Raw genomic sequence first — 26,499 nt, 5'->3', positions numbered from 1 at the left:
TACAGCTCTCTCTACTGACAGCGCTGTGATTGGCCAAGCATGCGGGTCATAGTGCATGCTTGGCCAATCATCAGCCAGCAATGCACTGCGATGCCGCAGTGAATTATGGGCCGTGACGCGCCACACGAATTTAGCGCGAACGGCCCATAACGTTCGCAATTCGGCGAACGATCGAACAGCCGATGTTCGAGTCGAACATGGGTTCGACTCGAACACGAAGCTCATCCCTACTGAGAAAGAAATTTGTTGGATATTTATTATAATTTTTTTCAAAATTGTCAACCTTTTTTTGTTTATATTGCAAAAAATAAAAACCACAGGGGTGAACAAATACCACCAAAAGAAAGCTCTATTTGTTGGAAAAAAAAGACATACATTTTGGCTGGATTCACACCTATGCATTTTTGGTGCTTTTTGCATTTTGCAGATTTGCACTACAGTCCATGTAACATGGTTTCCTATGGAACACATTCTGTAGTGCAAATCTGCAAAATGCAAAAAGCACTAAAAATGCATAGGTGTGAATCCAGCCTATGTTTGGGTTCAGTGTTGCGCGACCGCGCGATTGTCAGTTAAAGCGATGCAGTGCTGTATCGCAAAAAATGGCCTGGTTATTAAGGGGGCAAATCCTTCTGGTCCTTAAGTGGTTAAATGTATCCCTGCGCTCCTTGCCAAAAGCCTAAAAGAAAAAAAATACTTGTAGGGAAAAATAAATAAGATAATATACTCACCTTTCCCCCAGGTCTTAGACTAGAGTGACACCCGCCTCCTTCCAGAAAGACCTGGAGAATGTAAAGTAGCAGTGCAAGATCCGCTTTAAAGTAAACTTGTGCAATGACTATGCAACAGGTTCACTATAAAACCCAGGGCCAAAACTGCTTATACTTATATTCCCATTTCTCCCTCACTGTTCTGTTTCCCTCCACACATAGTCATGACTAGGGAAGAGCAAGAAGGGGGCCTGATGTGGTGAGCAGGAAAACTTTGTGTGTTATTATAAGTAATCATCAGTAGTATAACTGCAGGGTCACTTGTAAAAGAAGAGAGATGAAGTGCATGTCAGTCACCTGCTGCTACTCTCATAACCACTCCCAGCCCCCAGATCAAAAACAAACAGGCCCAGCTCACAGCTAAGCCTGCCCAAATTTACCTGCACTGGCTGTAAAAACAAAACAACTACCTCTACCTAGAGGGTGCTACAGGGGATATTGCTGGGACTTGCAGTTATTATTATTATTATTATTATTATTATTATTATTATACAGGATTTATATAGCGCCGACAGTTTACGCAGCGCTTTACAACATTAGGGCTTACAATCTAGGAGGGAGGGTCAAGTGATACAAAAGTGTAATAGCTGTGGGGGATGAGCTAATGGAGAAAATAGTGCAGTTGTTAGATGGAGGCAGGATAGGCTTCTCTGAAGAGGAAAGTTTTCAGGGATCGCCTAAAAGTGGATAAAGTTGGAGACAGTCTGACAGATTGGGGTAGGGAATTCCAGAGGATGGGCGAGGCTCGGGAGAAGTCCTGGAGGCGGATATGGGAGGAGGTGATGAGGGAGCTAGAGAGCAGGAGGTCTTGGGAGGAACGGAGATGGCGATTAGGTTGGTATTTTGAGACTAGGGGGGTGATGTAGCTGGGGGCAGAGTTGTGGATGGCTTTGTAACTTATTGTTAGTATTTTGAATTTAATTCGTTGGGCAAGTGGTAGCCAATGGAGGGATTGGCAGAGAGGGGTAGCAGACACTGAGCGGTTTGTAAGGTGGATGAGTCTGGCAGCAGCATTCATGATGGACTGAAGGGGGGATAGTCTGTTTAAAGGTAAGCCAATGAGGAGTGAGTTGCAGTTCTCTCTGCAGAAACATCATATAGACTCAGCCAAGTATGGACCCTCACCCCATGCAGGTATGCAGGGGCAGCCACAAGCCTGAAGTTAGGGACTAGGAATGTAGTAAAGAACTGCACTTTATGTTGGACTGTTACCCATGTTTGTCATTATGCTAAATTAAGTAAATTGTTGAAACTTTGCCTTTGCCTGGTCTAAAGTTACTAAAGGGGTGTAATGCAAGTAACCGGCACATATAGTCTACAGCTCAGGTAACTAAGAACACTGGGGTATGAAGACATCAGTGTGAGTGTTAACAAAGTGTAAAGCAAATGGTTACCAAAGGCAACAAAGGTTTCTCCAGCAGCCTGTTCTAAAAATGTACATGCGGCAGGTGAGACAGCTTCCAGCAGGAGGAGTTGTTGTCGGCACTCTCTCTGTGAGCAGGTCTGCCTCTTATAGCAACAGGAGCAGATTAGTACAACAGAGTTCCCCAACCTGTACACATGTACGGAAAAGAAAGAGTTAAAGTGGTTGTCAAGCCACTGTAATATAATCTTCTTATTCCATCTCTATCATAAGAACATGTGTCCCTGTGCTTGTGTAATATTAAAAATCAGCCGATCTGTAAAAATATAAGCTCTGCTCCGGGCGCACAGCTGATTGCTCTCCTCTCTTCTGTCTCGGCTCACAGTAGCAGTGAGCTGGGCCGAGCTGTCCCACTACCATCAGCCGGGGAACCGGAGGAGAGAGGGGAGAGAGAGAGCTGGCAATCAGCTGGGCGCTGGGAGCCGGTTATACAGGTACAGATCAGCAGAGTTTTTACATTACATAGGGACAGATGTTCTAATGGTACAGGGGGGGATATTTGTGTGTCACAAATTGTGGTCACACAATTTGTGATTGTGTGGTTGCAGGTACGAGCAGGGAGGGGAGGGGGGAGGAGGACAGAGGACACAGACACAGGTGAGCTGCAGACAGGAGAGCTGCGGCTGAGCAGCCATGATTATCATGCTGTTTGCAGGGGAGAAGATATAGCCAGGAAGGATCAGCCAGGTTTTTTAGGGTATACAGGGGGCCAAATGACACAGCACAAGTACTGTGCTGTAAAACATGCTTTACCACTTAAGGACCGCCTCACGCCGATTTACGTCGGCAAGGTGGCACGGGCAGGCAGAATCACGTACATATACGTGATCTGCCTCCCGCGGACGGGGGGTCCAATTGGACCCCCCCCGGTGCCCGAGGCGGTCCGCTTCTGACCAGTGGCGATCAGAGATGAGGGAGAGACCATCCGTTCGTGGCCCCCCCTTGCGATCGCCCCGCGGCCAATCAAATCATTCCTTTGCTGCTGTATGCTAAACAGCAGCAAAGGAAATTATGTCATCTCTCCTCGGCTCTGTATTTTCCGTTCCGGCGCCGAGGAGAGAAGACTTCAATGTGAGTGTAAAACACACACACAGTAGAACACGCCAGGCACACAAAACACCCCCCTTTACCCCCCGATCCCCCCCCCCCCCCGTCACACTGACACCAAGCAGTTTTTTTATTTATTTATTTTTTTCTGATTACTGCATGGTGTCAGTTTGTGACAGTTACTGTGTTAGGGCAGTTACTGTTAGCCCCCTTTAGGTCTAGGATACCTCCCTAACCCCCCAATAAAGTTTTAACCCCTTGATCACCCCCTGTCGCCAGTGTCACTAAGTGATCATTTTTCTGATCGCTGTATTAATGTCACTGGTGACGCTAGTTAGGGGGGTAAATATTTAGGTTCGCCGTCAGTGTTTTATAGCGACAGGGACCCCCATATAATACCTAATAAATGTTTTAACCCCTTGATTGCCCCCTAGTTAACTCTTTCACCACTGATCACCGTATAACTGTTACGGGTGACGCTGGTTAGTTCGTTTATTTTTTATAGTGTCAGGGCACCCGCCGTTTATTACCGTATAAAGGTTTAGCCCCCTGATCGCCCGGTGGTGATATGCGTCGCCCCAGGCAGCGACAGATTAGTGCCAGTACCGCTAACACCCACACACGCAGCATACGCCTCCCTTAGTGGTATGGTATCTGTACGGATCAATATCTGATCCGATCAGATCTATAATAGCATCCCCAGCAGTTTAGGGTTCCCAAAAATGCAGTGTTAGCGGGATCAGCTCAGATACCTGCTAGCACCTGCGTTTTGCCCCTCCGCCCAGCCCAGCCCACCCAAGTGCAGTATCAATCGATCACTGTCACTTACAGAACACTAAACGCATAACTGCAGCGTTCGCAGAGTCAGGCCTGATCCCTGCGATCGCTATCAGTTTTTTTTTGGTAGCGTTTTGGTGAACTGGCAAGTGGCCTAGTACACCCCGGTCGTAGTCAAACCAGCACTGCAGTAACACTTGGTGACGTGGCGAGTCCCATAAGTGCAGTTCAAGCTGGTGAGGTGGCAAGCAAAAGTAGTGTCCTGCTGCCACCAAGAAGAAGACAAACACAGGCCCGTTGTGCCCATAGTGCCCTTCCTGCTGCATTCGCCAATCCTAATTGGGAACCCACCACTTCTGCAGCGCCTGTACATCCCCCATTCACATCCCCAACCAAATGCAGTCGGCTGCATGAGAGGCATTTTCTTTATGTCCTCCCGAGTACCCCTACCCAGGGAAACCCCCCAAAAAAGATGTTGTGTCTGCAGCAAGCGCGAATATAGGCGTGACACCCACTATTATTGTCCCTCCTGTCCTGACAATCCTGGTCTTTGCATTGGTGAATGTTTTGAACGCTACCATTCACTAGTTGAGTATTAGCATAGGGTATAGCATTGCACAGACTAGGCACACTTTCACAGGGTCTCCCAAGATGCCATCGCATTTTGAGAGACCCGAACCTGGAACCGGTTACAGTTATAAAAGTTAGTTACAAAAAAAAGTGTAAAAAAAAAATATATATAAAATTAAAAAAAATTGTTGTCGTTTTAGTGTTCTCTCTCTCTCTCTATTCTCTCTCTATTCTGCTCTTTTTTACTGTATTCTATTCTGCAATGTTTTATTGTTGTTATGTTTTATCATGTTTGCTTTTCAGGTATGCAATTTTTTATACTTTACCGTTTACTGTATTTTATTGTTAACCTTTTTTTTGTCTTCAGGTACGCCATTCACGACTTTGAGTGGGTATACCAGAATGATGCCTGCAGGTTTAGGTATCATCTTGGTATCATTCTTTTCAGCCAGCGGTCGGCTTTCATGTAAAAGCAATCCTAGTGGCTAATTAGCCTCTAGATTGCTTTTACAAGTGGGAGGGAATGCCCCCCCCCACGTCTTCCGTGTTTTTCTCTGGCTCTCCTGTCTCAACAGGGAACCTGATAATGCAGCCGGTGATTCAGCCAGCTGACCATAGAGCTGATCAGAGACCAGAGTGGCTCCAAACATCTCTATGGCTTAAGAAACCGGAAGCTATGAGCATTTCATGACTTAGATTTCGCCGGATGTAAACAGCGCCATTGGGAAATTGGGAAAGCATTTTATCACACCGATCTTGGTGTGGTCAGATGCTTTGAGGGCAGAGGAGAGATCTAGGGTCTAATAGACCCCAATTTTTTCAAAAAAGAGTACCTGTCACTACCTATTGCTATCATAGGGGATATTTACATTCCCTGAGATAACAATAAAAATGATTAAAAAAAAATGAAAGGAACAGGTAAAAAATAAGATAAAAAAGAAAAAAAATAATAAAGAAAAAAAAAAAAGCACCCCTGTCCCCCCCTGCTCTCGCGCAAAGGCGAACGCAAGCGTCGGTCTGGCGTCAAATGTAAACAGCATTTGCACCATGCATGTGAGGTGTCACCGCGAACGTCAAATCGAGGGCAGTAATTTTAGCAGTAGACCTCCTCTGTAAATCTAAAGTGGTAACCTGTAAAGGCTTTTAAAGGCTTTTAAAAATGTATTTAGTTTGTCGCCACTGCACGTTTGTGCGCAATTTTAAAGCATGTCATGTTTGGTATCCATGTACTTGGCCTAAGATCATCTTTTTTATTTCATCAAACATTTGGGCAATATAGTGTGTTTTAGTGCATTAAAATTTTAAAAAGTGTGTTTTTTCCCCCAAAAATGTGTTTGAAAAATCGCTGCGCAAATACTGTGTGAAAAAAAAAAATGAAACACCCACCATTTTAATCTGTAGGGCATTTGCTTTAAAAAAATATATAATGTTTGGGGGTTTAAAGTAATTTTCTTGCAAAAAAAATAATTTTTTCATGTAAACAAAAAGTGTCAGAAAGGGCTTTGTCTTCAAGTGGTTAGAAGAGTGGGTGATGTGTGACATAAGCTTCTAAATGTTGTGCATAAAATGCCAGGACAGTTCAAACCCCCCCAAATGACCCCATTTTGGAAAGTAGACACCCCAAGCTATTTGCTGAGAATCATGTCGAGTCCATGGAATATTTTATATTGTGACACAAGTTGCGGGAAAGAGACAATTTTTTATTTTTTTTATTTTTTTTTTTTGCGCAAAGTTGTCACTAAATGATATATTGCTCAAACATGCCATGGGAATATGTGAAATTACACCCCAAAATACATTCTGTTGCTTCTCCTGAGTACGGGGATACCACATGTGTGAGACTTTTTGGGAGCCTAGCCGCGTACGGGACCCCGAAAACCAAGCACCGCCTTCAGGTTTTCTAAGGGCGTAAATTTTTGATTTCACTCTTCACTGCCTATCACAGTTTCGGAAGCCATGGAATGCCCAGGTGGCAAAACCCCCCCAAATGACCCCATTTTGGAAAGTAGACACCCCAAGCTATTTGCTGAGAGATATAGTGAGTATTTTGCAGACCTCACTTTTTGTCACAAAGTTTTGAAAATTGAAAAAAGAAAAATTTTTTTTTCTTGTCTTTCTTCATTTTCAAAAACAAATGAGAGCTGCAAAATACTCACCATGCCTCTCAGCAAATAGCTTGGGGTGTCTACTTTTCAAAATGGGGTCATTTGGGGGGGTTTTGTGCCACCTGGGCATTCCATGGCCTCCGAAACTGTGATAGGCAGTGAAGAGTGAAATCAAAAATTTACACCCTTAGAAATCCTGAAGGCGGTGATTGCTTTTCGGGGCCCCGTACACGGCTAGGCTCCCAAGAAGTCCCACACATGTGGTATCCCCATACTCAGGAGAAGCAGCTAAATGCATTTTGGGGTGCAATTCCACATATGCCCATGGCCTGTGTGAGCAATATATCATTTAGTGACAACTTTGTGCAAAAAAAAAAAAAAAATTGTCACTTTCCCGCAACTTGTGTCAAAATATAAAATATTCCATGGACTCAACATGCCTCTCAGCAAATAGCTTGGGGTGTCTACTTTCCAAAATGGGGTCATTTGGGGGGAGTTTGTGCCATCTGGGAATTTTATGGCCTTCAAAACTGTGATAGGTAGTGAGGAGTGAAATCAAAAATTTACGCTCTTAGAAATCCTGAAGGCGGTGATTGGTTTTCGGGGCCCCGTACGCGGCTAGGCTCCCAAAAAGTTCCACACATGTGGTATCCCCGTACTCAGGAGAAGCAGCTAAATGTATTTTGGGGTGCAATTCCACATATGCCCATGGCCTGTGTGAGCAATATATCATTTATTGACAACTTTTTGTAAATATTTTTTTTTTTTTGTCATTATTCAATCACTTGGGACAAAAAAAAAATATTCAATGGGTTCAACATGCCTCTCAGCAATTTCCTTGGGGTGTCTACTTTCCAAAATGGGGTCATTTGGGGGGGGGGGTTTGTACTGCCCTGCCATTTTAGCACCTCAAGAAATTACATAGGCAGTCATAAACTAAAAGCTGTGTAAATTCCAGAAAATGTACCCTAGTTTGTAGACGCTATAACTTTTGCGCAAACCAATAAATATACGCTTATTGACTTTTTTTTTACCAAAGACATGTGGCCGAATACATTTTGGCCTAAATGTATGACTAAAATTGAGTTTATTGGATTTTTTTTTATAACAAACAGTAGAAAATATCATTTTTTTTTCAAAATTTTTGGTCTTTTTCCGTTTATAGCGCAAAAAATAAAAACGGCAGAGGTGATCAAATACCATCAAAAGAAAGCTCTATTTGTGGGAAGAAAAGGACGCAAATTTCGTTTGGGTACAGCATTGCATGACCGCGCAATTAGCAGTTAAAGCGACGCAGTGCCAAATTGGAAAAAGTCCTCTGGTCCTTAGGCAGCATAATGGTCTGGGGCTGAAGTGGTTAAGGGAACAGGATCAGGTTTTTTTTTTTTAGGTTAACAAAAAAAGTGAAGTGCATACATGGAGTTAGCGCTAGGTCCATATTATTATTGGGAGTGACGTAGCAGTGATACGCTGGACAGGTGGAGAGGTCAAGGTCTCTGTGTGCTCCTCCAAATTGCACAAGTGATGTACAGTAACATCTAGAAAGCTTATTACAGATCAGTAGTTGCAGTAAAGATACTCCATAAGAAAGGCAGTGATCTTTTTCAAAGTGCCTAGCGTAGCCCAGAAGGTAGGCCCCCGGGGTAGGCCTCCTTTGTGACTCATACTTGGTGCCCAACAAGGAGGGGAACATGGAGGAGGTACCACTTGTCTACCCTGCAAATAACCTGCTGCATGCTGACTTGAACATGCATGACTGGTAACAAATGAAATCATCTCAACCTAGGTAAAGCCATTTAAATGTAGCTTGCAGACTGCTTTATATTGCTTTTTGCTGATGTAGATCGTGGCATTGTGGGGAATTACTCATGCAGATTTCTAAAGTTTTGAAAGCTTTAATTTCACACTAAACACCTACCCCAATCACATTCACCCTCTGTGTCTGAAGTATTAAAATTAGTAACTAGTAGACCACTATATCCTACTGACTTCAACTCTCTTTAACTGGGATTCTGCTGGTGTTGTGCATGATGTAAAAAGAAAAAAAAGGCAGAAACAGAGAAGTTATATAGACCAAAAGGCCAGAATTCTGTAGCATGTAATTTATTTAAAGGTATATATGACAGGCAAAAGTGTATGATACAAAAGAAACTACAATTCTACAGAAGGTCTACATTGGCTGATCAGTTTATTTGTCAAACTGTCATATACCACTACCCTCCACCTCCCAATGTTTAATATGCATGATAGAAATATGGATCATAGTTGAAAGCTGTAGAAAAAAAATAATGACTGCAGAAATAGAACATTAAAAGTTAGTTATTTTTGTAATGTGCTGGATTTAGAACATTCAGTTATTGGTTGAAGATAAAATGTCTCCATTGGGAACATGTTTAGCAGATGAATTAAGGGAAAACTATGTGTTATTCTAAAACTGCACAGAAGCAAAAAATAAATGGATAATCCATAAATGGTTGCTTGCAATATAGGTCATGTTGGAACAAAAATTTGTCTTGCTGCTTGAACTCAAGGCAAATTTGATTGAAAACAAACCTCAAAGTACATTTATAATTTTTGTTAAATTAGAAAAATATTAATGACGTTAAAGCTGAACAGCATATACTGTAGATATAAAGTGCAAATAATGTAAACTGGTGTATAATTAAACAGATTTGTTTTGCACGTAAGCAGAGTAAATATCTGAATCTAATCTGGTATTAGTCTCCTCTAGTCCTTGTATAGCAAAGCTCAGATAGGGTAAGGAAGAAATAGCATGCTGACAGAAGGAGTGAGCAGAATGATACAGAGACGAGCTCATCAGTTTGCGGATTCTTCTTTTAATGTCCACTGGCTTAAAGAAAAGACCCATAAATGTATTATTTATTGCAGGAGAGAAAAATGAGGCCTCCTGACTGGATTCTTAGGTATACTGTAAATATATTTTAGCAGAGTATCTAAGAGGGATCTTGGAAAAGTCCTGTTTGGGGTTTACACATCTCCCAGGCTCCTCTCATAAACTTTTAGGGATCTCTGATCCTTGGTCCAGCTCAGGTTTTATTCCTTTCCCCGAAGGCATTTATACTCACCTGAGGCATGCAAGCAGGGCTCTCATACCCGAGGAACAAACAAGTCCTGTCTGGGAGAGCTGCAAGGTTGGTGAAAAACAAACATGTTATGCATGTGGTTGCTGACAAGCATTGGGCTTGCTCAGGCTGGAAGTCAGAGTTGTGATTTTGTGCAGTTAGTGCTGAGACATGGCTAGGATTTTGTATTGTAGTTTTTGCCCTGTTTATTCTCTGGAACACTGTACAGCACCTATAAATAGCCTTATAAATAACACAAATAAACATTGCACTGTTTGTCATTACCTCATTGGACTGGTAACTGTGCCTGAAAGTGTGCTCATCCCCGAGAGCTTTGTACCTGCTACGTATCCCCTCTCACAATATATACTGAAGATAGAGCGAGTCACTCCTACCATGTTATGCACTTCTCACCACACTGAGATCACATCAACTGCGGGCTCCCAACTGAACCACCGATAATTAACATCAAAAAGCAAGGATGAAATCTCTGTGTAATGCAAAGAATCTTTACTTTGAAAATCCATATTTATATACAATCAATTGATCCAACAAGCAACTGTATGGTGGAAGGAATGATAAAGATTCTGAATGGATAGGAATTTTCAGCAGGGAGTTATATCGTATTCTGATGTACTATATATACACCGGTGTGTGTGTGTGTGTGTGTGTGTGTGTGTATATGTGTATATATATATATATATATATATATATATATATATATACACACACACACACACACACACACACACACACACACACACACACACACACACAATATATATATTATATATATCTACTATTGGCGTATAACACGCACTTTTTCACCCTGAAAATCAGGTGCAAATAGTGTGTGCATGTTATACGGCAATACTTCAATTTTAGCTGCCTCGGAGGAAACAGGGAGGGGGCGGGACGAGCACCGTCAGATTACATACAGTGAGAATCTCCTGTTTACTTGGCGGCCACTTTAATAGGAAGTCCCCTCTCCATGGATTTTTGGGGGACTCTCATGCCGTTTTTGTATTGCCGAGACCCGACAATTCATTATAGCCATGAGTAGTTTTAAATTACTTTTTTTCCTTTAGAAATGTCATTTTGTGCAGGGACTGTTCTAAACAAGGGAAAAATGTGCCACTTTACAGGCATACTATGGACACCCCCTAGGTATGAAATTTAAAGGAATATTTCACTTTCATTGTTTCACTTTAAGCATTATTAAAATCACTGCTCCCGAAAAAACGGCCGTTTTTAAAACTTTTTTTGCATTGATACATGTCCCCTGGGGCAGGACCCAGGTCCCCAAATACTTTTTATGAAAATAACTTGCATATTAACCCTTAAAATGAGCACTTTTGATTTTTCACGTTTGTGTCCCATAGACTTTAATGGTGTTTGCGTGTTCAAACAAATTTATTGCCTGTTCACATGTTCTGCTGCGAACCGAACCGGGGGTCTTTCGGCTCATCCCTAATTGTGACTAGGGATGAGCCAAACACCCCCCCGGTTAGGTTCGCACCAGAACCTGAAACTTTAGAACCCCATTAAAGTCTATGGGACTCGAATGTTCGAAATCAAAAGTGCTAATTTTAAAGGCTAATATGCAAGTTATTGTCCTATAAAGGTTTGGGGACCCGGGTCCTGCCCCAGGGGACATGTATCAATGCATAAAAAGTTTAAAAAAAAAAGTGATTTTAATGATGCTTAAAGTGAAAAAAAATGTGAAATATTCCTTTAAATATCGTACCTGGGGGGTGTCTATAGTATGCCTGTAAAGTGGTGCGTGTTTCCCGTGCTTAGAACAGTCCCTGCACAAAATGAAATTTTTAAAGGAATAAAAGTCATTTATAACTGCTTGTGGCTTTAATGTAATGTCGGGTCCTGGCAATATGGATGAAAATCAGTGAGACAAATCGCATGGGTACCCCCCCCAGTCCATTACCAGGCCCTTTGGGTCTTGTATGGATAATAAGGGGAACCCCACACCCAAATTAAAAAAAGGAAAGGCATGGGGTCCCCAGGCCCTATATACTCTGAACAGCAGTATACATGTGGTGCAAACAAGACAGGGACTGTAGGTTTGTTGTTAAGTAGAATCTGTTTGTAATTTTGAACTGGTACATGTTTAAAATGTAGCTCCAGCCGAAAAATCTATTTTTAAGCTTATGGAAAACGTAGGGAAGGGTTATCACCCCTGTAACATTTGTTTTGCTGTCTGTGCACTTCTTCAGAAGATTTCACCTCACCTTCTGTCCCAATGACAAATGTTTTTTGAAAATTTGGGGTTTTTAGTGAAACAAGGATTGGTGATAAAGCATCAGTGGAGAGGAGACACGTTTTTCCCATATTAACTCTTACAGGAGAGAATTTCCCTTCCTAGGGGTAGATTTCATCTAAATTCCTGTTGTCTCCTTCCGTTTGCAAGTAGGAGTCATTTGTAAGTTGGATGTTTGAAAGTAGTGTCCTGACCTATATACTCTGCAGAAATTGGGGCCTTAGGTGTTGGTGTTGCCACAACACTGTAAGACCTCACAGTTACTCTTGGTGGGCGCAGAAACGGGCCCTGCTGTGAAATATTAGATCAAGAATTGTAATTACATGCCATTGTTGAACAGGGGCTTAAAAAGTGGGCCTTTGGTGGTGGTGGTGCTGGTGCCACAACACTAAGTCCTCACAGTTACTCTTGGTGGGTGCTGGAACGGGCCCTGATGTGAAATATTATATCAAGAATTGTAATTACATGCACCTGTTGAACAGGGGCAGAAAAATTGGGCCTTTGGTGGTGGTGGTGGTGGTGTTGGCAAAACACTGTAAGCCCTCACAGTTAATCTTGGTGGGCACAGGAATGGGCCCTGCTGTGAAATATTAGATCAAGAATTGTAATTACATGTCCCTGTTGAACAGGGGCAGAAAAATTGGGCCTTAGGCACTGGTGCCACAACACTGCAACCCCTGACAGATGCTATAGTTGGAGCGCAGGAATGAGCCCTGCTGCAAAGTATTGCATCAAAAGTTATAATTACACGCCTCTGTTAAACAGGGGCTGAAAAATTGGGCCTTGGGCACTGGTGCTGGTGCCACAACACTGCAACCCCTCACAGATACTCTAGTTGGAGCACAGGAATGAGCCCTGCTGCAAAGTATTGCATCAAAAATTGTAATTATACTCCCCTGTTAAACAGGGGCTGAAAAATTGGGCCTTGGGCACTGGTGGCGGTGCCCAGAACCAAAAATGTTCTTACAAGCTATCAGCATGAAAATTGAGGAGGAAGAGGATTGTGACTCAGCATAACACGATAGTCACTCAGCATCAGCATAGGCAGTCTTGAAGGGATCTCACGTTTAAAAAAAAAAAATCAATCGGTTACATCAGCATCAGGTGCTTGGTAGCTGGTGATCCAAGACTGATTCATTTTTATGAAGGTCAGCCGATCGACCGATTCGGTGGACAGGCGCACCCTGTGAATGGTTACAAAGCCTCCAGCGGTACTGAATGTGAGTTCTGAAAGAACGCTGGATGCAGGACAGGCCAGTAGCTCAATTGCATACTGTGCAAGCTCTGGCCAGTGATCCATCCTCAAAACCCAGTAACCCAGAGGATTTTCAGTGGGAAAGGTGTCCAAGTCTGATCTTTCCCCTAGGTAATCCTGCACCATGTGAATCAGACACTGGCGATGGTTGCTGGAACCAATCAGACCTTGGGGCTGTGGACTAAAAAATTGTCTGAACGCATCGGTCAGACGGCCACCTTCTTCACCGCTTCTTCTGTAACTGACCGAAGCCTCAGCAACACATTGTCTAGGAGGACCAGGAAATTGTAACCTCCCAGGCTCTGGAAACGCATTGCACAAACCTTTCTGCAAGGCCTCCCCGAAGTTGTTTCATCCTCTGCTCCCTCTGCGACTGCAAGATAAGGTCTGCAACCTTACCCTTGTAACATGGATCAGGGAGGGTTGCCAGCCAGTAATGATCCCTCCCCTTGATACCACAAATATGAGGATCCTTCCGCAGGCTTTGCAGGATCAGGGAGGCCATGCAGTGTAGGTTTGCTGAGGCATTCGGTCCAGAGTCCTCTGGGTCACTAAGGACGACATGATCCACAGCCACCTCCTCCCAGCCATGTACAAGTCCATGGGTTTCATGGGTAAATGATCCCTTGAAGACTGCTGCTGATGCTGAGTGCCAGGCTCCACCTCCATGCTGACACAATCCTCCTCCTCCTCCTCTTCCTGTGTGATCGGCGGGCATGCAGGAACACTGTCGGGATAAAGGGGGCCTTGAGAGGTAAGGAAGTCTTCCTCTTCCTCCCTCTGTTCTGCCTCAAGTGCCCTGTCCATTATTCCACGCAGTGTGTGCTCCAACAGGTGGACAAGAGGGACAGTGTCACTGATGCATGCACTGTCACTGCTCACCATCCTCGTGGCCTCCTCAAATGGTGACAGGACAGTGCATGCATCCCTGATCATAGCCCACTGGCGTGGGGAAAAAAAAACAAGCTCCCCTGACCCTGTCCTGGTGCCATAGTCGCATAGGTACTCACTGATGGCCCTCTGCTGCGTGTGTAGCCGCTGCAGCATGGCCAACGTTGAGTTCCACCTGGTGGGCATGTCACAGATTAGGCGGTTCTTGGGCAGGTTAAATTCCTTTTGGAGGTCAGCCAGCTAAGCACTGGCATTATATGACCTGCGGAAATGCACACAGACTTTCCTGGCCTGCCTCAGGACATCCTGTAAGCCTCGGTACCTGCTCAAGAACCGCTGCACCACCTAGTTAAGGACGTGAGCCAAACAGGGCACATGGGTCAGTTGTCCCTGTCGGAGGGCGGAGAGGAGGTTGGTGCCATTGTCGCAAACCACCATACCTGCCTTAAGCTGGCATGGCGTTAACCACCTCTGAACCTGCCCCTGCAGAGCTGACAGAATCTCTGCCCCAGTGTGACTCCTGTCCCCCAAGCACACCAGCTCAAGCACCACATGGCATCTTTTTGTCTGCGTGCTTGCGTAGCCCCTTGAATGCCTACAGAGCACCGCTGGTTCCGAGGACAGATCAGCACAGGAAGAGGCCATGGAGGAAGAAGAGGAGGGGTGGAGGATAGAGGTGTGGCAGAATCACCACTAGTAGGATTTTGGAGGCGTGGTGACAGAACAACCTCCAACACTACTGTGCCTGTCCTGCATCCTTCCCAGCTGCCAGAAGAGTCACCCAGTGCGTGGTGAAAGATAGGTAACATCCCTGTCCATGCCTGCTGGACCATGAGTCAGCGGTAATATGCACCTTACCGCTGACCGCCCTGTCCAGCGAGGCAAAGACATTGCCTTCCACATGCCGGTAGAGAGCCGGAATTGCATGAGAAAAGTGTGGCATTTGGGAACCTGCCACTGAGGAACCACACATTCCACAAACGCACGGAAGGGGGCAGAGTCTACCAGCTGAAAAGGCAGCAGTTGAAGTGCTAGCAATTTAGCCAAGCTAGCATTCAACTGCTGGGCATGTGGATGGCTGGGAGCGAACTTCTTTCGGTGGTGCAGCAGCTGGGGCAGGGAAATTTGCCTGGTACAATCTGACATTGGTGTACCGATAGCAGATTGCCCACAAGTACTTGGCTGTGACACACCTAATTCTACACCTTCATTCCTCTCAGTGCAGGTTTCAGAGAGGACTGAAGGTATAGTGGGGTTGGAGATCCCAACTGATGAGCAGCAAGGAGAGGTCCGCTTTGTTCTTTGTTGTGGGTCTTTTAGGTACGCTTGACAACAAATTGCATGGCAGGTCGACATATGTCTGGTCAAGCCTTTGGTGCCCAAGCGGGTGATGTTTTGGTGGGTGATGTTTTGGCCATGCGAGATACGCTTGAGACATATGTTGCAAATAGCAGCGGTGCGATCTGATGCACTCGTCTCAAAAAAGGCCCACACCAAAGAACTTTTGGAATAACACGCAGAGACAGCAGCCCCCTGCACATGCGGAGCTCTGCGGTGTGATGCAGTTGGTGTGCTGAGCCTGGGTGAGAGAGGAGGATGAGGACGGCTTGGTCATCCACTCTACCAAGTCTTCCACATGTTGCGGCTCAACATGATGCCAGATGCCAAAAAAAAGGACAAGCGTGTCCCACGGCCACATGCTGATGAGGATGCACCTTCTCCACGATCAGCACTGTTGCCTCTAGACACAGAGCCTGCTTACCCTCTTTTATTGGCTTGTGACTATCTGCCTCTCCTTGTTGGCCTTCCAGACATACAAATGGCCTGCAGTGAGATGTAGCTGCACAAAGCTGGGATGTATATATATACTGATACTGCAGGTAGCAGAATCAACTGCTTGCCTGTAGTATTATTAGTATGGAACAACACCAGCAATTGTCTTCAGGTAGCTTTAGGTGCACACTGTGCAGAGGACGCAGTACACTAACTGTAAATACTACAGCTGCCAGCCTGTGGTACTAATAGGATCAGAAGAACCCCACCAATTGTCTTCAGGTAGCTTTAGGTGCACACTGTGCAGAGGACGCAGTACACTAACTGTAAATACTGTAGCTGCCTGCCAGTGGTATTAATAGGATCAGAACAACAGCAATTGTCTTCAGGTAGCTTTAGGTGCACACTGTGCAGAGGACACAGTACACTAACTGTAAATACTGTAGCTGCCATTCTGTGGTATTAATAGGATCAGAACAACAGCAATTGTCTTCAGGTAGCTTTAGGTGCACACTGTGCAGTGGACGCACTACACTAACTTGTAAATACTGACGCTGCCTGCGGTACTAATAGGATCAGAAGAACACCACCAATTTTCTCCAGGTAGCTTTAGGTGCACACTGTGCAGAGGACGCACTACACTAACTTGTAAATACTGCAGCTGCCTGCGGTACTAATAGGATCAGAAGAACACCACCAATTTTCTTCAGGTAGCTTTAGGTGCACACTGTGCAGAGGACACACTACACTAACTTGTAAATACTGCAGCTGCCTGCCTGCGGTACTAATAGGATCAGAAGAACAGCACCAATTTTCTTCAGATAGCTTTAGGTGCACACTGTGCAGAGGACGCACTACACTAACTGTAAATACTGTAGCTAATAGGACTAATAGGATCAGAAGAACAGCACCAATTTTCTTCAGGTAGCTGTAAATACTGTAAAAACACCTGCCTGCCTGTCAGTAAGAAGAGAATAACAGGAACGGATCTAGCTAAACTGAATACAGTGTATATATGTATGTGTGTGTATATATATATATATATATATATATATACACACACACACCACCTTGGATGCATATATATACACAATACACTGTAAGTGCAGCTAACCGACTCGCCTGCCTACTCTATCTAACTTAAATCAAATTACACTGTCTCTCTCTCTCTATCTCTCAACGCCGGAATACACTACACAGCGCCGATGTGCAGGTGGCCTTATATAGTGTGGGGCGTGTACTAAACCCTTTGAGCCATAATTGGTCAAAGCCACCCTGGCTTTGGCCAATTACGGCTCTCTGTACAGACGACGCTGTGATTGGCCAAGCATGCGGGTCATAGTGCATGCTTGGCCAATCATCAGCCAGCAGTGCACTGGGATGCCGCAGTTAATTATGGGCAGTGACGCGCCACTCGAATTTGGCGCGAATGGCCCATATCGCTCGCAATTCCACAAATGATCGAACATGCGATGTTCGAGTCGAACATGGGTTCGACTCGAACTCGAAGCTCATGCCTAATTGTGACATGTCTTGGATTCTTAGCTTAATGGTAGCACCAAAACTGGATATAGTTTTCAAGGCTTTCCTGCCCACCCAATAATCAATTTTGATGTACAACCATGAACAGCTCCCCCCCCCCCCCCCATAATGCCTTAGCACCACAACACTGTCCATCAACCAGGTCCACATTCACACTTACCTTGAGATTGCTTCTCACATAGAGACAGACACCACTACCTTTTTGTTTTATCCTGTTGCTCTGAAAGAGAGAATAGGATTGAATACAAAAAAACTATATTATTTTTGTACTTAGCTGTTTGCCTTGAGTTCAGCTTTAAAGTTTTAGTAAACCCTCCAGTAAAAATAAGATCTCTCAGTAAATGTATTTAATATCTTATAGAATAACTTTTTCTACACACTTCCAAATGTTTCTTTTATCTCTGTGCTGTCTTTGTCTTGCAACATTTCCACAAACTTCTGTATGGGAAGAGTTATTATCCCTAGCCCTGACATGGCCATGATATGGCTATAATAGAGCTACAGTACATACAGATCCCAACAAGTGAATGTAGCCACCTTAAAAAAGTTGTCTTCAGCTGTGTATCAAATTGATCCTATGCAGAATACTGTAAAAAGCAACTTGAACCAAATGACTGAGCATATAATAATCAAAGTGAGTTTACCTACGAGATAATAGGTTTTGTCACTTGGATAATAACCCATTAAGGTCAGCAGAATAGCCCACTCTAGGCACCAAAAGCACCTTTAAGCGCCTTTGTCTACCTTGCCAACTTTAATACTATTTTTGAGGGACGGATATAATTTCCTTTCAGCAATATGCATTACACCATACAATTTTAGTTAGGAAATAGAAAAAATATAAAATGAATGTTGTTTATATTTTATAATTAATGCTTTTTGACATGTTGATTTAACTGCCTTCAGTACATTTACCGCAAAATGAGCGGCTCAACCAGGCTAGACAATGTACTAGTACGTCACCTAGCACATGTGTACTAACCTGCCTCATGGGGCAATCCCATGACCGCTGTGTCCAATCACGGATAGGTCATAGTGGTCACATGATTACGATGTCAACAAAACAATCATAAATGGCTTCATAACTGTATTGTGATGCTGTGATTGGCTCACAGCTATCACATGGTACCTGGGGCAATCACAGCACCCTGTACTATGTGATTAGCTGTAGTCAATCACAGCATGTCATTAGTAAGCAAGCTGTCATAGATGGAAAGCCATTCATGACAGTTACCTATTGCTTTTAACAGTGATCATCACTGTTATAAGCAATAACAGTGTAAAACAAAATCCCTGATCCCCCTCCCCCAGAGTATGGTGACACTGAACTGCACTGATGAGAGTATGTAAAAAATCATAAATAAATATAAAATGTTAAAAAAAAGTTTACAAAAAATAATAAAAATGATTTGATTATAATATGTATTTATTAATTTACATACCAGTCAGTATTCTGTACTTCACTGAGGATGGTATGTAAAAATAATTGTGAAAAAAACACATTTTATTGCTTCATTTTCCAAATAATTGTAACAAAAGATTACAACTTCAAAAAACTCACCATGCCTCCTACTAAATACCTTGGACTGTATACTTTCTAAAAAGGGGTAATTTGGGAAGTATTTGTACTGTCCTGGCATTTTATGACCTCAAGAAATGAGATAGATGGTCAGTACATCAGGATTGACCAATTTTCAAATATATGTAACATAGTTTATAGACTCTATAACGTTCACACAAAAATAAATAATATACACTGATTTGAGTTATATTTACCAAAGACATGTAGCAGACCACATTTTGGCCAAATTTATGAAGAAAGACTATTTGTTTTCAAATTTTTATAACAAAAACAAAGAAAAACAATTAAAAAAAAATAATTGGTATTTTTGGTTTATACAGCAAATAATAAAAAAAAAACACAATGGTGATCAAACACCACCAAAAGAAAGCTCTACTTGTGTGAAAAAAATGCCCTGGTCATGACGGAGTTAAAACGTTCTGGAGGTCAAGTGGTTAAAAAAGACACTAGATTTATATGTTTATTCTTGCTTCCTGCAATATTTAAAACCATTCTGGTGCCAAGATCCTTCTGACTTTTCAACCAAATGAGGGTGCAAGGTATGTATTATTTAAATTACTAAAGTATTAACAACTTAAGCCCCGGACCATTTTGCTGGCCAAAGACCAGAGCACTTTTTGCGATTCGGCACTGCGTTGCTTTAACTGACAATTGCACGGTCATGCGACGTGGCTCCCAAATAACATTGACGTCCTTTTTTTCCCACAAATAGAGCTTTCTTTTGGTGGTATTTAATCACCCCTGCGGTTTTTATTTTTTGCACTATAAACAAAAAAAGAGCAACAATTTTGAAAAAAATGCATTATTTTTTACATTTTGCTATAAAAAATATCCCCCAAAAATATATAAAAAAAATTTTTTTTCCTCAGTTTAGGCCGATAAGTATTCTTCTACATATTTTTGGTAAAAAGAAAATCACAATAAGCGTTTATTAATTGGTTTGCGCAAAAGTTATAGTGTTTACAAAATAGGGGATAGTTTTATGGCATTTTTATTAATATTTTTTTTTTTACTAGTAATGGCGGTGATCAGTGATTTTTATCATGACTGCGACATTATGGCAGACACATCGGACATTTTTGACACATTTTTGGACCATTGTCATTTATACAGCAATCAGTGCTATACAAATACACTGATTCCTGTGTAAATGACACTGGCAATGAAGGGGTTAACCACTAGGGGGCAGTGTAAGGGTTAAGTATGTCCTGGGGAGTGATTCTAACTGTGGGGGGGAATGGCTACGTGCGACATGTCACTGATCTCTGCTCCCGATCACAGGGAGCAGAGATCAGTGACACTGTCACTAGGAAGAATGGGGAGATGCTTGTTTACATTAGCATCTCCCCATTCTTCCTCTCCATGAGGCGATCGCGGGTATCCCCACGGCAATCGAGTCTGCGGAACCCACGACCCTACTCATGGAGGTCCCGGTCAGCGCACGCCGCCGCCGGCGAGCACATGATGGCACAGCGGCAAATTTAAAAGGACGTACAGGTACGCTCATTTGCCCAGTCGTGCGCCAGTCGGGAACCGGTTAATAACATCATTTCTACACAGTGTATGCGATCCCAAGGACCTCTAATACCAATTTATTAAGGGGGTTGCACATGACCCCCCTCCCCTTTTGCCTAGTGCTCATCAGTTTTTGGAAAAACATGTAAATCTCCTATGGCTGAAACTGTGTAAAATCACATCAATATGGAGAACCCAAAGCCACCTAATTCACCCTCTGGCCTAAAAGCTGCTTTAACATCTGTCTGGTTCATGTTCAACTAGTTATAAATAAATTGTGCATTAAATAAAGACAAATTAGAAGGGCAAAAACAAGATTCCCTGATGAATTTACAGCACTAATCAAACTTTTCAGACATTTGTGCAACCTATGCACTAAAATATTAAGTGGTTGTAAACTCTTACATACACCCAGTGAAGTATCTGGCCTCAGGTCATATGCAGAGATTTAACAAACCCTCCTACATAAGTTGTACTGTACCTGTTTATCTGTAATCTTCTCTTCTGTATATCCATTCAAATAGCTGAATGTATAAAGCTTGTCTAAGAGTTCAGAAAAAAGGGGGCGGAGAGCTGAAATTACACTCTGCAGATCTCAGTGAAGAGAGCTCTGGGAGCTGATTGGAGGGAAGGGATACACCCACTTAACACAGCACACAGGAACAGAGCTGAGGCTGTCATTCTGCTGGAGGTCCCTTCCCACCTTTTTTCTCTTGGTGTCAGGAAAACTTGTCAGAATTTATTATATCTGATAGCAGAGGTACAAAGCAGCAGATAGAAATCATACTTAGTGCTCCAGATTAAGACAAGTGCACACTATAGAGAATTATGCTTTGTTCATATTTCATGTCTGAGGTTTACAAACAGTTTAACAATTTGATTTTTTATTATTTTTCTTTATTTTTTATTAACTGGATGGGCTTGTGTCTTCTTTCAACCTGACTAACTATGGGGGTCATTTACTATAGATCTTCAGCGCTAATTAGCACTAATTGCCACTAATTAGTGCTAAAACGGTATTCACTATAGCGCTGGTGAGAAAATACTCCCAAAATCGAATTTACTATTATTCCCTGAAACCAAATAGCGCCCAAAACCTTACTCTGCTAAAACCTGGAGTAGTGCACATGGAAATAATGTTTAGAGCATGATCTAATTGCCTAAATAGTACTGAAATATGTGGTATATTATTTAAAGATAATCTGCTTTTAAACTGTGTGAAAAAGTGATTTCTACACTGAAATATCTTTAAAAGTCTGAGAAGTGAAAAATTCCCCGTATTGGACAACTAGGTGCCAACACAACTGAGCATGCTCAGACCTGAAAATAGCTCTCATTTTAACTAAAGTGTCTTTTTTAGCCGGCGCTATAGTAAATACCAAAATGAGAGTTAATTAGAGAGCATTTTTTGGAAGTGAAAATCTTCTCTATTCTAGTCCAAATCAAGTTTCAGCAATTGATTCTAATGGAACAATTGTAACTTTTACAAAAAAAAAAAACCTTTTAATGTTGAGATGAAATGTATCTTTCTCTGAAATTAATTTTCCTTTGCAACATTGTTGCTTCTACTTAAAATATTTTGTTTTTAAGAATACTAGAATGTGGAATGTTTTGCTTTTTGGTAAAATATATTTTTCTCTGTCACTTTCACTTGTTACTCTCCATCTCACAACAATCTTTACCCCAAACTCACACAGGTGTCTTTACAATCCACAAACAATACCATTGCTGATACAAATTTAAAATGAATCACAATTTTTTGTGCTTTTTATTATTTCCAAATATTCATAATTTGAGCCCAAAAAATGTGATATGTGTACCAACATCAGAAATCAAAATGTAATTCCCAAAAATTTGAGGGTAATATTCTACTCTCACCCACAAAAAACACCACATATCACAGAATAAATGAAGAAGAATTAACTTTTGAGTAATGTAATTCCATTACCTGTATGTCCAAAAAAATGCAGTATTAATGTTTTTTTATGTGTAGTTATGTGTAGGAGGTTCTCACATGTGGCAGCTCTGTAGCTTAGAGGTTAGAACTTCTGCTTAATATCCCTGAGCGTCTGGGTTCAAATCTCAAAGATGCTGTTTCATGTAGAGAAGTTATCTCATCTCCCAGGTCCTATAAATATGTCTAAATGTAGTATTTATGTGTAGGAGGGTTCCACCACCATTGAAAATCTTTTCCAGATACACTATTTAGCCAAAAGTATTGGGACGCCTGCCTTTACACACATATGAACTTTAATAGAAGCCCCAGTCTTAGTCCGTAGGGTTAAAATTTGATTTGGCCCACCCTTTGCAGCTAGAACAGCTTCTGGGAAGGCTGTCCACAAGGTTTAGCGTGTCTATGGGAATGTTTGACCATTCTTCCAGAAGTGCATTTGTGAGGCCAGGCACTGATGTTGGATGAGAAGGCCTGGCTCGCAGTCTCTACTCTAATTCAGCCAAAAGGTGTTCTATCGTGTTGAGGTCAGGACTCTGTGCAGGCCAGTCAGGTTCCTCCACCCCAAACTCGCTGATCCATATCTTTATGGACCTTGCTTGTGCACTGGTGTGCAGTCATGTTGGAACAGGAAGGGGCCATCCCCAAACTGTTCCCACAAAGTTGGGAGTATGAAATTGTCCAAAATGTCTTGGTATGATGATGCCTTAAGAGTTCCCTTCGCTGGAACTAAGGGGCCAAGCCCAACCCTTGAAAAACAATCCCACACCATAATCCCCCTTCACCAAATGATTTGGACCAGTGCACAAAGCAAGGTCCATAAAGACATGGATGAGTGAGTTTGGGGTGGAGGAACTTGACTGGCCTGGACAAGGTCCTGACCTCAACACAACAGAACACCTTGGGGATGAATTAGAGTGGAGACTGTAAGCCAGGCCTTCTCATCCAATATCAGTGCCTGACCTCACAAATGCACTTGGAAGAATGGTCAAACATTCCTATAGACACACTCCTAAACCTTGTGGACAGCTTTCCCAGAAGAGTTGAAGCTGTTGTAGTTGCAAAGGGTGGGCCAACTCAATATTGAACCCTACGGACTAAGACTGAGATGCCATTACAGTTCATGTGAATTTAAAGGCAGGCGTTCCAATACTTAGGCCAATATATTGTATATTGCTTGTGACTAGGGATGAGCTTTGAGTTCGAGTCGAACTGATGTTCGACTCGAACATCGGCTGTTCGCCAGTTCGCCGAACAGCGAACAATTTGGGGTGTTCGCGGCAAATTCGAAAGCCACAGAACACCCTTTAAAAGTCTATGGGAGAAATCAAAAGTGCTAATTTTAAAGGCTTATATGCATGGTATTGTCATAAAAAGTGTATGGGGACCTGGGTCCTGCCCCAGGGGACATGAATCAATGCAAAAAAAAGTTTTGAAAACGGCCGTTTTTCGGGAGCAGTGATTTTAATAATGCTTAAAGTGAAACAATAAAATTGTAATAATCCTTTAAATTTCATACCTGGGGGGTGTCTATAGTATGCCTGTATAGGGGTTGCTGTCAGACTGTTCTAAACACGGGAAACATGCGCCCCTTTACAGGCATACTATAGACACCCCCCAGGTACGAAATTTAAAGGAATATTACACTTTTATCGCATTTTATTGCATATTAAAACTTTTTTTTGCATTGATCCATGTCCCCTGGGGCAGGACCCAGGTCCCCAAACACTTTTTATGACAATACCATGCATATAAGCCTTTAAACTGAGCACTTTTGATTATTCATGTTCGTGTCCCATAGACTTTAACGGTGTTCGCGTGTTCGAGCAAATTTTTTGCCTGTTCGCAAGTTCTGGTGTGAACCGAACAGGGGGGTGTTCGGCTCATCCCTACTTGTGACACTGAGCATGGCTATGGACTTAGGGCTGGTTCACACCACAAAGATACACAGAACATGTGCGAGGCTGCCTGCTGGCTAAGTGGTAGCAGTTCTGTCTAGCAGCACTGGGGTTGCTGGTTCAATTCCCCGACATGCTAATGCTTGTGTTGAAGTTTTCTATGTTCTCCCTGTGTGGGTTTCTCACTACAATCTGAAGACATGCTGGCATTTTATTTGGCTCCTGTCGAAATAGTCTCTAATGTAAGAAAGTTAATTTTGGACTTTAGATTGGAAGCTCATTGCAGCCAGGGACTGATGTTAATGGGGGTAATTTACAAAAGGCAAATCCACTTTGCACTACAAGTGCAAACTACAAGTGCAAAGTGCACTTGAAATTGTACTGAAAGTGCACTTGGCAGTGCAATCACTGTAGATCTGAGGGGAAGCTCTGCTGATTTTATCATCCAATCATGTGCAAGGTAAAATGCTGTTTTTTTATTTTCCTTGCATGTCCCCCTCAGATCTACAGCGACTGCACTTCCAAATGCACTTTCAGTGCATTTTCACGTGCACTTTGCACTTGTAGTTTGCACTTGTAGTGCAAAGTGGATTTGCCTTTCGTAAATAACCCCCAATGTTTATTAGCACTAATCATGCCCAAGGACTTGGACATTTAAAATTGTAGGGTTTACACTGCACAGGTACATATGCTTATAAAACTGTTGCTTTGTGGATGCAAATAGACTTTGATCTTTGGCCTGTAGTTGGAGATTTGATGCACATAGCCAAGGGCTAACACAGTTGCAAAATGGAAAATTGTATACTCACCTTTCCGTAATTTTCCTTTCTTGACGCATCCCCATGGCAGTACATACTGGGTTGTGATTTCCCCCCCACAACCTGACAGGATTGGTTAGCTATAAATTCGAAGGAGAGGCACCCCACTTCATTCTCTGTAACTATCATCCTAAAGAAGGGGTGGGATGCTGTGTGCTGCCATGGGGATGCGTCAGGAAAGGAAAATTATGGAAAGATGAGTATACAATTTTCCGTTTTCCTGACGCATCATGGCAGCACACACTGGGAAATAACTCGCCAGTCGGGTGGGTGCAAGTTAAAGTAGTAGTGTTTATTATATAGCTGAAGAATTGGTTCGAACAACAGCTCTTCCAAAATCTACCGTTGATAACTGAGCCAAATCCACTCTATAGTGGGACATGAAAGTATGCCTGGAGGACCAGGTAGCTGCCCTGCAAATTGTCTCGGGAGACACTCTGCAATACGCTGCACAGGAAGCTGCCACTGCCCTTGTTGAATGAGCCCTGATGCCTCCGGGTACTGGCAGATTCTGAATGTCATAAGCTTTCTTGATTGTCTTCACCAACCAAGATGCGATGGTGTGGGATGATGCCATCTGGTTTCTTCTCCCCCATGGGGAATCACTAATAGACTTTGGGTCTTCCTGAAAGAGACTGTAGCTGATAGATAATTTCTAATAGTAGTCTTAACATCCAAAGCGCATGGTTAACCTTGATTATCTGTAAATGATGGAAGATTGATTTCTTGATTGTAATGGAAGAATGATGACACCTTTGGAGTGAATTTTTCTGAGGGTTTCAGTACCACCCTGTCTGGGTAAAAGACCATGTATGGCTCTGAAATCATTAACGCCTGTATTTCCGTAACTATTTTAGCAGTGATAGCTAAAGAAATGTTAGTTTTAAAGTTAAGTTCCATAGTGTGATTGAATCAGCTGGATGGAAAGGAGACTCCAATAGGAGTTTTCAGGACTATCGATAAAACCCATGCTGGGAAAGTCTGTCTTCTTGAAGGCCTGATCTTGACACACGGTCTTATAAATTGTATAAGAAGAGGGTGATTGGCCCACTTGTCATCCGTCTTAGCTGAAAGAGCTGAAACCTGTACTTTGAGTGTACTTGAATTGAGCCCTCTGGATAAACCTGCTTGAAGGAATTCCAAAACTTGTGGCACTTCCAGAAATAAAGGGTCCCAACCATTCTGCTGGGCCATTGACATGAACTTGTCCCATATTCTGTCATA

Source organism: Aquarana catesbeiana, linkage group LG05 (assembly GCF_042186555.1).
Source record: "Aquarana catesbeiana isolate 2022-GZ linkage group LG05, ASM4218655v1, whole genome shotgun sequence".
NCBI classification, from domain to species: Eukaryota; Metazoa; Chordata; class Amphibia; order Anura; family Ranidae; genus Aquarana; species Aquarana catesbeiana.
Note: the sequence above shows the minus strand (reverse complement) of the source record.